Raw genomic sequence first — 13112 nt, 5'->3', positions numbered from 1 at the left:
ACGCTGGCTGGCTGGGAATTGAACCCGCACTGCAGAGGCTGTGGACAGCTTCACAGAGCTGCACTCAACCTGCTGCACCACCGGGGAGGCCCCCCTTGTCTGCTTTGAAAGTATTTATTTTAAGAAAGTCTTACATTCACAGGATATAAAATCCTAAGTTTTATAGAAAAGCATCAAAGCAAAAGTTACCTTTTTTGCCCTCTAAAAGTTCCACTCTCCAAAAGTTACCACCGCTTTTTATGTCTTTCCCCACAAATAACCTGCATATACCTTTATCTATTTTTTTAGAAGATTTTTTTTTAAAGATTTATTTATTTATTTATACAAGCACTGGGTACAGTCAGAAGCGCAGGAGGGTGAGAGAATTCACCAGAGTCAGAGCGGAGAGCAGAGCAGGCAGAATGACGAAGTACACTGCTGAGGGGAGCAGTGGGCAGCAGGAGAGGTCTGTGCGCCATGTGGGACCCTCGCCAGTGGCCAGGGATAGAACAGGCGCTGCAGAGACTGCGGGCAGCTTTGCAACTGAGTACTCAACCGCTGCGCCACCAGGGAGGGCCCCATTATCTATTTTTTAATTTAACACAAATGAAATCATATATCTGTCCACATTGGTCTTTTTCTTTTTTTAACGAAACACATTTAATGTTTAATAGGTCTTTCCATGTCAGCATAGACAGTTCTACCTCGTGTTGCATGCTTTTCCATTACATTGATGCATTTAACTGGTCCCCTGCTGATGGATTTCTAAGTGCTTTCCAGTTTTTTTTGTTCTTGTTGTTGGTATTGCATAGTTGGAATGAACATCCTTGCACATGATTTTGGCATAATTTTGCCGGTTTATTCCTATACTGGCAAATTTGTAGCTGTAAAACTGCTGAGTCAACAGAACAAGCATTAAAAATGTTGACAGACATAGCTAAATTGCCCTCCAGAGAATTGAATCTGTTTACACTTCCAGAAATAGTGTATGAGAGTGCCTGTTTCCCCATTATCTTGTGACCACTGGGCATTACCAAACATTTGTTTGCCAATAGGATCAATGACATACGGAATCTTATTGGTTTTACAATGCATATCTTTAACTGTAAATGAGGTTGAATATCTTTTACATGTCTATTAGCAATTATTCATGTTTCCTATAGACTGTTCATATACTCTGGCTGTACAGTGTTTAGTTTTTGAGTCTGGTTGTTTGAAACATTGGTTAGTCTCTCAGGGAAGTTAACAGATTGATAGATCTCCATGAATTTCACCTTTGCCCATCTCTGTCCACTGGTGCTTGACCCAACCAGCTGACTGTCCCCTGCAACTTGAGGGGATACCCAGAGTTCTCGAGTTGGAGCAATCACCTCTTTTTCCCTTCTCCTATTTTGTGTATATTGTTGAGAGAGGGAACAGGATAACCGGCCAGACCCAAAGCTAGTTGATTCTTTGGTAAGAAACTGCAGCAACATAATTCAACAAGCTTTGGCCCAAGAATTCTACTTTGACCCATTATCCTAATTTGGAAAATCTTTCCTAAAGAAAGAATTTCAAATATAAAAAAAAAGTTACATACACAAGAAGTTCATTTACAGTGTTGTTTAAATAATGAAAAACTACAAATAGCCTGCATGCCTAACAGTAAAAGACTTAATTGGACAAATCCCCTGTATTTATTATTATGGAGTGCTTTATTATAAATACAAAGATGGGGTGATGGCATAAAGAAGTGATGAAATGATTTAACATTCGATGAAACCATTGTATGAATACTATATACTCTATATAAAATAAATATGTAATAATTCATATATACACGTGTGTACATATAAGTACATTTTTTAAAAACACAAAAGGAATTTTAACAGTAGTTTTGTTAAAAAGCTGGTTGCATAGGTGCTTTTTATCTTTTTCTCTTGACAATTTTTTTAAAAGATTTATTTTTATTTATGCATGCATATAAGAACTGGGATGTAAGCCAGAGATGCAGGGAGTGAGAGGGTTCAGCAGAGACAGAGTAGGGAGAAGAACAGGCAGATCTACTGAAATACACTGCTGAGGGGAGCAGTGGGCAAGACAGGAGAGATCTGTTGTGCCATATGGGTCACCTCCCTGGCCGGGGATGGAACTCAGGCCTCAGTGGCTGGCAATAGCTTGATAGTGATGTGACTTAAATCCCTGCGCCACCAGGGAGGCCTTTTCCTGATGATTTTTTTTACTAAGATAATTTACATGTCATAAAATTCACCTTTTTAGTGTATATAAGTGATTTTTTTAGTTTATTTACAGAGTTGAACAATCATCATCCCAAAAAGAAATTTCATCCCCATTAGAATCATTCTTCATTCCCTTTTCCTCTCAGCTCCGAGCCACCCCTAATCTATTTTATTCTATAGATATGCCTATTCTGGACATTTCATATAAATAAGAAATCATAAAATATGTGGTCCTGTGGGACTGACTTCTTTCAGTTAAGCATGTTTTCCAGGTTCAGCCTTATTGTAGTGTGTATCAATACTTCATTCTTTTTTATGGTTAATAATAATCCATTGTATGAATATGCCATATTTTGTTTATCAGTTCCTGCTTCATCCATCGATGGATGTTTGTGTGTTTCAGCCTTGAGAAATTATGAAAAAGCTGCATGAGCATTTGTGTACAAGTTTTTATGTGAACCTGTGTTTCAACTCTCTTGGATATATACCTAAAAGTAGAATTGCGGTCATATGATAACTCTATGTTTAACTTCTTGACAAACTACCAAACTGTTTTCCTTTGCAGATGCATCATTTCCCAACTTCCCCAATATATAGCAAAGTGGTGCATTAGAAAATTAACACACAAAAGTCCACAGCCTTTCTATGTACAAACAATAAACAAAGAGTAAAAGAAATTAAGAAAATACTTTCATTTATAATTGCTTTGAAAAAGAATTAAATGCCTCAGAATCAACCCAACAAAGGATGTAAAAGACATACACAATGAGCATGGGGAGAATCAATATCATCAATGACTATTCTGCCTAAAAAATAAAATTTAATGCAATTAAAATTTAATGCATAAAATTTAATGCAATTCCCATCAAAATATCAGCAATATGATAAAGGAATTTAAAACAATTGGGATTACCTCAAGTTAAAAGCTTCTTTCTATATAGCAAAAGAAAATATGAAACAACTAAAAAGACACCCTATTGAGTCAGAGAAAACATTTACACAATATGTAACTGATGAAGGATTAATAGCGGACATATATAAAAAAATCTACATAATTTCGCAACAACAGCAAAAAAATCCAATAAATAAACGGGCAGCAGATTTGAACAGACAATTCACCAAAAAGGATATCCAGAAGGCTAAAAGACATGAAATAATGTTCATTATTGTTCTATGAAAATTAAGGCCACAATGATATACCATCCCATACCCATGAGAATGGCACATATTAAAAAAAAAAATACAGGGCCTCCCCAGTGGCCCAGCAGTTGAGCTCTGGGTTGCGAAGCTGCCTGCAGCCTCTGCAGCGCCGGTTCGATTCCCGGCCGCTGGGTGAGGGTCCCACATGTCACTCAGACCTCTTCTGCCGCCCGCTGCTCCCCTCAGTAGTTTACTTCGGTCCTTCTGCCTGTTCTGCTCCCTGCTCTGGCTCTGGTGGATTCTCTCTCCCTCCCACGCTTCTGACTGTACCCAGTGCTTATATAAATAAATAAATAAATCTTAAAAAAAAAAAAAATACAAAAAGACCAAGGAGAGGATGTGGAGAAAAAAGGAACCCTGTCACACTATCGGTGGGAATGTGAGCTGGTGCAATCATTTTGGAAAGGATTCTGCATGAACCCTAAAAAACTAAAAATAGAAATACCATTAAGACCCAGCATTTCCACTCTTGGGCATATCTCCAAAGAATGTGACAAAAACCCATTGTTACACAATGGTCACAACAGTATTATCTGCAATAGCTAGGACAAGGAAGAAGCCTAAAGGTCCATTGACAGATGAGAGGATCAAGGTATTTCCATACCACAGAGTGTATAGCCATAAGAAAGGATGAAATACAATCATTTTCAACAAAATCTGGGAATTTGAAAGAGTTGTCTGCAGCAAAGTAAAGTCAAAATGATAAAAACAAATACTGGAATTTATACTGTAACAATTTGATGACATAAAACATTTTAAAAATCAGTGGATATCAATAAACATCCTGAGGACTCTGCGATTAAAAGGGAAGGGGAAGAGGAAGGGACGAGGGAACATAAGAGATAGTGGTGGGGGAGATAAATTTAAAATGTGTAAAAAAAAAAAAAAAAGAGTAAGAACAAAAACTGGATGTTATACAAGAATCGTCAGTACCCACTCCTCTCACTCCCTGTGTTTCCAAGTGTGTCTGAGGGAATTTCAGGATGGAAGCGTGAGGAGGCCAAAGGGAGAGGGTCACGGTCTGTACACACTAGGCCAGAGTCTGGCAGTGCTATTGGCAGCAGCAGTGGGCCTGGCATGGACAGGAGTCCAAGGCCATGCCTGCAAAGGGCAACCAATGAGGTAGTTTGTGAGAGATGGTTCTCAAGGCCCAGCCAAGCTCAGACACCTTGAACAGAGTCCAAACTCCAAGTCAAATTCTCATCCAAAGAAATAGGTAGGGCACTGAACTCTGGAATAGTCTGAAAGTCATATCAGACTGTGGGCAGTATCTAGGGGTGTGTATGTGGGAGAGGTGGGTGGGGAGGAATGGAGGGAGGGAAGAGAGGTATATTTTGAGCCTTTTTTTTTAATTAAAAATCAGGGCATCCCTGGTGGCACAAGGGGTTAAGACACTACCTATGAAGCCGGTTAAGATGCAACATATGAAGCTGTCTGCAGCCGCTACAGCACCAATTCAATTCCCCACCAGTGAGCTGCCCTCACGGCGCAGCAGACCTCTCCTGACTCGCCTGCTGCTCCACTTAGCAGTGTATTTCAGTCAGTCTGCCTGTTCTGTTCCCCACTGTCTCTGGTGAATCCTCTCGCCCCCCCACACCTCTGGCTTGTACCCAAGTTCTTGCATGCATAAATAAATCAATCTAAAAAATTTAATAAAATTTTATTAATTAAAAATTAATTAATTAATTATTTTAAAAATTAAAATTATTAAATTAAATTAAAATTTAATTATTTAATAATTAAATTATTAAAAATTAATTAAAAATAATAAATTTTTTTATTAAAAATTAATAAAATTAAAAATCCCTGGGGACAAATGACTTCAGAAGAATCAACACAGTGAAGCACAGGGCCTCACCCTTCTTTTCATGCAGGACACTGCAGTGGTGCTGGCAGTTCAGAAGCAGATGGTAGCAGGTTTCTTGTGGGAGATATACCATAGAAATTACTCTACTTGGGGAAGCTTACTAGGCTGAACCACTGTCTACCTCCTCTAGCTTGTCCCTTCACCACACTCCACTTTTGTTGTACTGTCAGTCTTTTTTTATTCTTTTAACACATTATTCTTGTAAATTTTTATAATTGCAAGTAATATAGGCCTGAATACAGGAGAAGTATAAATCCTCCTCCGCAGAAGTAACCACTGTAAAGTTTGATGTGTGGACTCCCAGGCTTTATTCTACAAATCCAAAAATGTTATATATAGTTGCACTGACATATATGTAATAATTTTTATAAAAACAAGATGATACTCTATTAAGTTGCAACATATTTTTAAATACAGCAGAATAATAAGGACTTTTTTTTTTTAAAGATTTATTTATACAAGCATTGGGCACAGTCAGAGCGCAAGAGGGTGAGAGAATTCACCAGAGCCAGAGCAGGGAGCAGAACAGGCAGAAGGACCGAAGTACACTGCTGAGGGGAGCAGCGGGTGGCAGGAGAGGTCTGCACGCCATGTGGGACCCTCGCCCAGTGGCCGGGGATTGAACCGGCAGTGCAGAGGCTGCAGGCAGCTTCATAACCCAGTGCTCAACTGCTGCGCCACGGGGGAGGCCCAATACAGACCTATTTTTAACTTATGCAACTTATTCAACTTTTCAACTTATTCTGAGTTAAGTACCTTGATTTTTCAGTTTCCCTATTAGTATTCATTTAAGCTGTTTCTATATTTTGCTATTATAAACAATGCTGACATAAACACACACAGCATGTTTACACATTGCAAGCTGATATTTCTTTAGACTACATTGTTAGAACTGTAGGATGTTAGGGAGTGTGAATTTAAATTTATAGGGTTGTTTAAAATAGAAAAATTTGTCAGCAAGAAAAAATACCATAAGACTTAAATAGATTTAAGTGTGATAAAAGTTTTAAGGTAAATTCTTTAATAATTGTTTCTAGTGTTAAAATGGTTTCCAAAGCTTTTTTTCTTTCTTTTTTTGTAATTTATACAAAAGATGGGAAGTTATTAAATATCTAGATCATTTCCAGATAGGATAAAGTACTAAAACTTTAATTTTGAACATAGATTTATTTACTTCTTATTACAGAGGAACTAAAGATATTTGGGTCTTTTGTTATATTTGGGTATAAGAGATTATTCACAATTGCTTATATCTTCTTTTCACTAGAAATTAAGGTTTCTAAGGGTAAGAATTCTAATTAATCTATGTAATTACAAGTACTACAAATAATAAGGAAAACATCCCTGTATGCAAGGAAAGCAAGATGTGTGTTTTTAGTAAGAAAACATGTCACTGACGGAGATACATTTTTGTGGAGAGAAAAGAAAGTAATTTTGTTCCAAAGTGAGGTTGTTTATTTAAAGCCACAAGGCAAAACCTGAACATAAAAAAGGAAATTATAAAAGATTCTTGGAAGAAGAATCTTTCAGGAAAGAAATTTTATGTGTGATCAAATGGACAAGATTTAATAAATGGTGTAAGTATTAAAAATAAGCTTTAATATCATTAGCGTACTTACATAAAACTAAAATTTCAAATTTTTTTCATTGGTTAAATGGACAAAATAGTCTGTTCTTTATATAGTGCAAGGTTTTTCCTTATCTTTTAAGTAGCTTGCTTAGAAAGCAAAGATATGTGTTATCAAAGTAATTCCATTGGCTTCCGTAGAGTTAAGTTTTACTTGCAACTATGTAAGCGTCTATACTTGTTTTTGAAATCTTTCACAGTTGCTTTGTTTAAATGAAAGATTACTATTAAAAAAATTAATATTGTTTCACAATGATCTCCATCCCTTTTGGGTTGAGTCCCCAACATCTTTTGATATTTTTGACAAACTTCCCCAAACCAAATTCTAAATGAAGTCCTTTGACCTTAAACAACTGAGAATTTCCAGAGGGCCCATGGAACTTCTCAAAAGATGTGTTCTTCCCTTTTATAGTGAGACATTAAAATAATTAAGCTTATTTAGTTTGTTAAATTGGTTGGGAAGCATTTTTAAGAAGCAATACTAAGTCTTTATAATGTATTTGTATAAATGTTAATATGTCTTCTAGAAACTTTTATGAAGTTTATGAAATTCCTAGAAGTCTCCTATGTTCTGGTACAGTGTTATTAGATGTAAGTTTAATCATTCAAAGTATATTGTATGTCACAGAAATAACCAAGTTCCCTTGTCAAATGCATTATGATGAACTCTCATCAGACCTTGGCTTTTTTTTTAAGGTTTATTTATTTATGCATACAAGAACTGGGGTACAGGCCAGAGGTATGGGGGGGTGAGAGGATTCACTAGAGACAGAGTGGGGAACAGAACAGTCAGATTGACTGAAATACACTGCTGAGGGGAGCAGCGGGCGAGATAGGAGAGGTCTGCTGCACCATGTGGGTAGCTCCCTGGCCGGCCAGGATCTTACTGGAGCTGCAGAGGCTGTGGCTAGCTTCATAGTGCTGTGCTTAACCCTTTGCGCCACTAGAGAGACCCAACCTTGGCCTTTCTTAAGCCTTATATTGTTTGCAGACAATTATTGTTTTGGCAAAGATGTTCCTAGGAAAATATTTCATCTTCAAGTAGATTCATGGAAAGGACTTTGACAAGTACCTAGGATACAGACTTTCAGATCATTAAATAAGCTCTTATAACTTTAAGACTATAAGAAGTGGGTTAAAGAAGACTTTTTCGCTCTGACTTATAGCAATTTGGTAAAGTATACCTTTGTAAGCAAAGATGAAATATACTTTTTCTTTCAACCTAATCCCTCCAGAGTTTGAAAACTTAATAAGTATTCTTATTTCATGGCAATAAAACTTCATTCTCTTTGTGTAGGTATTACAGGTCATTAGATTCACCAGCAGTTAAAGCTGATTTAAAAGAGCCTGTGTGGTTAATCTTGCCATAACTGCAAGTGACAGAACAAGTTTATTGAAACTAGACTTAATTTTGCCAAGCAAATCAATTCCACCATAATTATTCATAATAGAAATGGGAATAATTGTAGAAAGAAAAATTGTATTTGCACTTTTGTAGATATTAAATTCTAACTCTGTTGTCATTGAGGTTTTGTTAACTGGACTGGATCCTGAATTATTCTAGATTCTTCAAATATCTGGCTATGACTCTCCAAATATTTCCTGTTTTCTCCCACCCTCCTAATTTGGAATCACTGTGAAAAAAGGCAGGCCTTAAATCTCCTTAGAAGGAACTATACCAAGTCCTCCATACTACAAAGAAGGCAGCCAAATTTTAGAGATTTGAATCTTGGGTATCTTATAGCAAAACAAGGTTTTGCTGACATCTGGTCCTGTACACTGGAAACTGGAGACCTGCAAACCAAATTGACAAGGAGGAGGAGCAGTTGACAGGTAGACAGTATCCACTCAAGACACCACATCAAGACTCCGTAGGTTAATTCCCTTTCCTTTTTCTTTCCTTTACTCAGACATTGGCATGGCAAGGTAATAGTCTCATCCATTATCCCTCAAACCACTGCTCAAAACAGGATAACCTGTCACACTGCTGGATTGGCCACTGTGCTGATTCTGTAGATCTGCATCAGGGACTTCTCCCCAATTTCCAAGGCTTTAGTTTCAAACTCAACCCCTCTCTGTTGTGTCACATTCCCTAACCCTGAGGGCCCATTTTCCTGTCTCTGGTTAAAAACCCCAAGACCAGGAAAATGTGTCACCTAGTTCTGTACCAAGAAAGGGACACAAGCCACGGGTAACCAGAATAAAACCACCTGTAAAATTGGCAGACCCTTATATTTTATTGACCTCCATAGCTGATTCTTAATGATATTTAGGATCTGCAGCTAAAGCAATAGTTACCCCCTCAAAGTCCTTAGCCTCTCTAGCCAATGTTGTTATGGACCTTGATTCTCTTTTAGTTAAGTATATTCTTCAAATATCTGGCTGTGTTATATAACACCATGTGGATTAATGCCTCTGAAGAAGTTGAAACTCAGTGCATAAAATCACTGAGGGGGCCTCCCTGGTGGTGCAAGGGGTTAAGGCACAGCGCTATGAAGTTAGCCTCAGCACTGCAGCAGGAGTTCGATCCCAGGCCAAGGAGGTGACCCACATGGTGCAGCAGAACTCTCCTGGCTCACCCACTGCCCCCTCAGCAGTGTATTTCAGTCAATCCATCTGTTTTGCTTCCCACTCTGTCTCTGGTGAATCCTCACCCCCCACATCTCTGGTCTGTACCCCAGTTCTTGTGCGCATAAATAAATAAATCTTTAAAAAAAATAAAATCACTGAGTAAGCCATCTTACTTAAAAATTTCACTCCTTTAGTGGGGTCTTTGTTTGATTGGTTTCGGTACTGGAAACCCCAGCTATGAAGCATAAGCTAAATACTAGGAATTATCCTGTTTATGGTTATAAAATAATACCCCTGGCACATTGTATTTTTCCCAAAAGCTTTAAATGCGTGTTTGCAGTTGCTACTCACCAAACAGATTTCCCTAAGACTGGAACATCAGAGAAGCAGCAAAGAGGACTGACTTTAAGAAAATGAACCTGAAGTTGTGTTCTAAATGACATTTGAATGTCACACAGGTGACCATCAAAAACTGAGAAGTAGTATCTAGGAGTGGCACTGTTGCCCTAAATTTTGATCAAATCTCTCAGGTTGAGAGTCTGATCAAAAGGAAGGAATTGTTAAAAGTAGAAAGAAAAAAAAACAGGTCCAAATGGAGTCCTTCTTAGGAAGAAAGGCTGCCCCTAACCAGACTTAATATGTAATCTAATTGTAGTTTCAACTTCTCCCAAAAATACAATCGTAATCAATCTGTAGTTTCCTATAGTCTTATCTGCATGATAAGACCCTCCTGCCTCCTCTCTAAGGGAAGATGGTTTTGTCTGAAATAATCTTTCTTTTCTTTGGCTAATAACTTGTCTCACCCTCATTATCTTTGCAAAATTCTCTATTGTTTGCAAGCCCTTACAAGATATTAGAAAGCATTTTTTTTAGGATATATTTTTATTTATTTATTCATAAAAGAACTGGGGTAGGCCAGAGGTGCTGGAGGTGAGAGGATTCACCAGCCAGAGTGGGGAGCAGAACAGGAAGATTTACTGAAATACACTGCTGAGGGGAGCAGTGGGCTAGATAGGAGAGGTCTGCCGTGTCATGTGGGTTAGCTCCCTGGCTGGGGATTGAACTCATGCTGTAGTGACTGGCAATAGTTTGATGGCACTGAGACTTTAACCCCTGCACCACCAGGGAGACCCTAGAAAGGATTTTAATTTGTAGTATGTGGTTGAACATCAGAAATTACATATAAAATTCGGTATGAGTGCATAGGGTGTTATGTTTCTTGGGAGAGATACATAATTTTCTTCAAACTTAACCCAAAAAGCCACTGAGCTATAGGGAGCTGGCATGTCGCTGAGGCGCTAGACCACAGGTAGCAAATTTGCAGATCTTGAGCAATTTATTGAGCAGTTACCTGTTCAGCAAGGCTGTTCCCTCTCCTGCTCTGAGAACACCTACTAGGAGAACAGACAGTGGCATTTGCCAGTATGTCCTGCCCTTAAAGTAAAAATGAAGGGCCACATAATTATGGCCATATATACATCCTGTTTCCTGGATAGTGCTTGGGATCAATTATATAGATCAAACATGTGCCATCTAATGGTTAGCTGGTGTTCTTGGTTCTTAGATTGGAAGGTCATCGCCACACTATATTTAACCTAATTCATGAGAGTTGGGTTGATGCCACCAACTCAGCCTGAAGCCTAGGAGGGGAGTAACAGTGTAAGAACTTGGACAGAGGGAAAGAATTGTTCCAGCAATACATACTAGCTGATCACACTGTAAGACCACCTTTCTTGTGATCAGTGCCAATCTTCTGGAACTGCATATAGGGTATACAGCATATATATAGGGTATAGGGTAACTTACAGGGTAACATCACTATAGGCCAAGTTTGGGGGCAAAGGCTAAGACTCTGCTCCCCAGCTGCTGAGAAGATATCAGCAGAGGACCTGGCTACGGTTTGGTGTATACTTTTCCCCTTTGATAGACCTGTAATCACAGAGTACTGTTAATCCAAAATCTCTTTACATTTCTCCTTCATGGGTTGCCTTTTTCAGTTTTTTTTTTTTTTGAAGATTTATTTATTTATACATACAAGAACTGGGGTGTAGACCAGAGGTGCGGGGGTGAGAGGATTCACCAGAGAGAATAGGGAGCAGAATTGGCACATCTACTGAAATATACTGCTGAGGGGAGCAGCAGGCAAGACAGGAGAGGTCTGCTGCACCATGTGGGTTGCTCCCTGGCTGGCCAGGGGTCGAATTTGTGCTGCAGTGGCTGGTGATAACTTGATAGTGCTGTGTCTTCAACCCCTGAGCCACCAGGGAGGCCCGCCTTTTTCAATTAATAGCATCATAAGAATACCATCTACTCAGGCTTCCTGGAGCACAGAAAAGCTATTAAAGTATTTATTTTATAAAGTTATTAAACCTTGGCAAGCATGTAAAGTCTTTGTGTATTGTGAAGGTAACACCGTAGAGGATAGGGCCATTCCTCTTACCCATCATCCACCCCTTTGAATCTGCATTCTCCCTTCTGGAGACAGCTGTGTCCTCCTATAGAGCAGAGTTGGGCAAGACAAGGATATAGCAATTCCTTCCTCATCTACCCCAACATCTGTTACCCAGAGACATGGTGCAGGATCTTCCTTCCTTTGGCTGCCTATGGAGGCAATTTACAATGGAAAGATCCAGAGGCCAAATCAGATACTAGCTAGTGGGAGGTAAGTCCAAATGCACTGAGCCAAAAAAAAAAAAAAAAAAAAAAAAGGAGAAACAAGTCAGAGATGGAAAGATATGTCAGGAAGTCCCAGGTACCAAGAAACCAAAGTTGGAGATGGAAGCAAAAGCAAATAGGTGCATTAGTAGGACAAAGCTGGCCATCATCCATTGCCGGATTTGGTCCTGAGTTCAGGGCAGGTCTAAACTAAGACCAGCCTCAGGAACTGGGCATGTACCATCCGTGTTGAGGTGGGGTCTAAAGAGGTATGCACTAAATAATGCACTGCCAGATGAAAGTTGATGATAGCAGATGGAGAGTTTATGCCATACCTAAAACAATCTCCACTGGGCCCCAAAAAGATACTGATGATTCAAGTAAATGGAGTCATGGCTCTTGATAATAGCCAAGAGACAGGACCAAGCAGTAACAGAACTGGTGAGAGTACATCCCTACGGTAGTTCCTGATAGATGCCAGTTAGTTTTGAATCAGTCACCATACCAGGGTGAGAGACACAGTTGAACCCTAGAGCTTGGACCATGAATCCTCCACTGAATGGCACTATTACAAATTCTAGAAAGCATCATCAGCATCATGAAAGCTCCATAAGAAGTCAAGTTAATGGGGAAACTAAAGCCAGGCATCCTTATATTTGGATCCCTCCTTCTACACTACCGCTATGTTCTATCCTACTTCTCTGCCTGTTGTTTATCCCAAACTCACCATACAAATGAATTAATTCATGTCTCTATCAATAAGGTTGAGCATCTTTTCATATGTTTACATTTACAATTTACATTTTCTCCTTGGTGAATTACTTAAAATCTTTTCTAGTTTTCATTGGTCTGTCATTTTCTTATGAATTGGTACTAACTCTTTGTCATGTCTTACAAATGTTTTATCCTATTGTTTGTTTGCCTTTGGATTTTACTTAGTATTTTTTCATTTTTAGGTAGTTAAGCCTATCAATCTTTTCCTTTGTGGATTCTA

Source organism: Talpa europaea, assembly GCF_964194135.1.
Source record: "Talpa europaea genome assembly, chromosome: 6".
Taxonomy (NCBI): Eukaryota; Metazoa; Chordata; class Mammalia; order Eulipotyphla; family Talpidae; genus Talpa; species Talpa europaea.
This window is presented reverse-complemented; position numbering follows the sequence as displayed.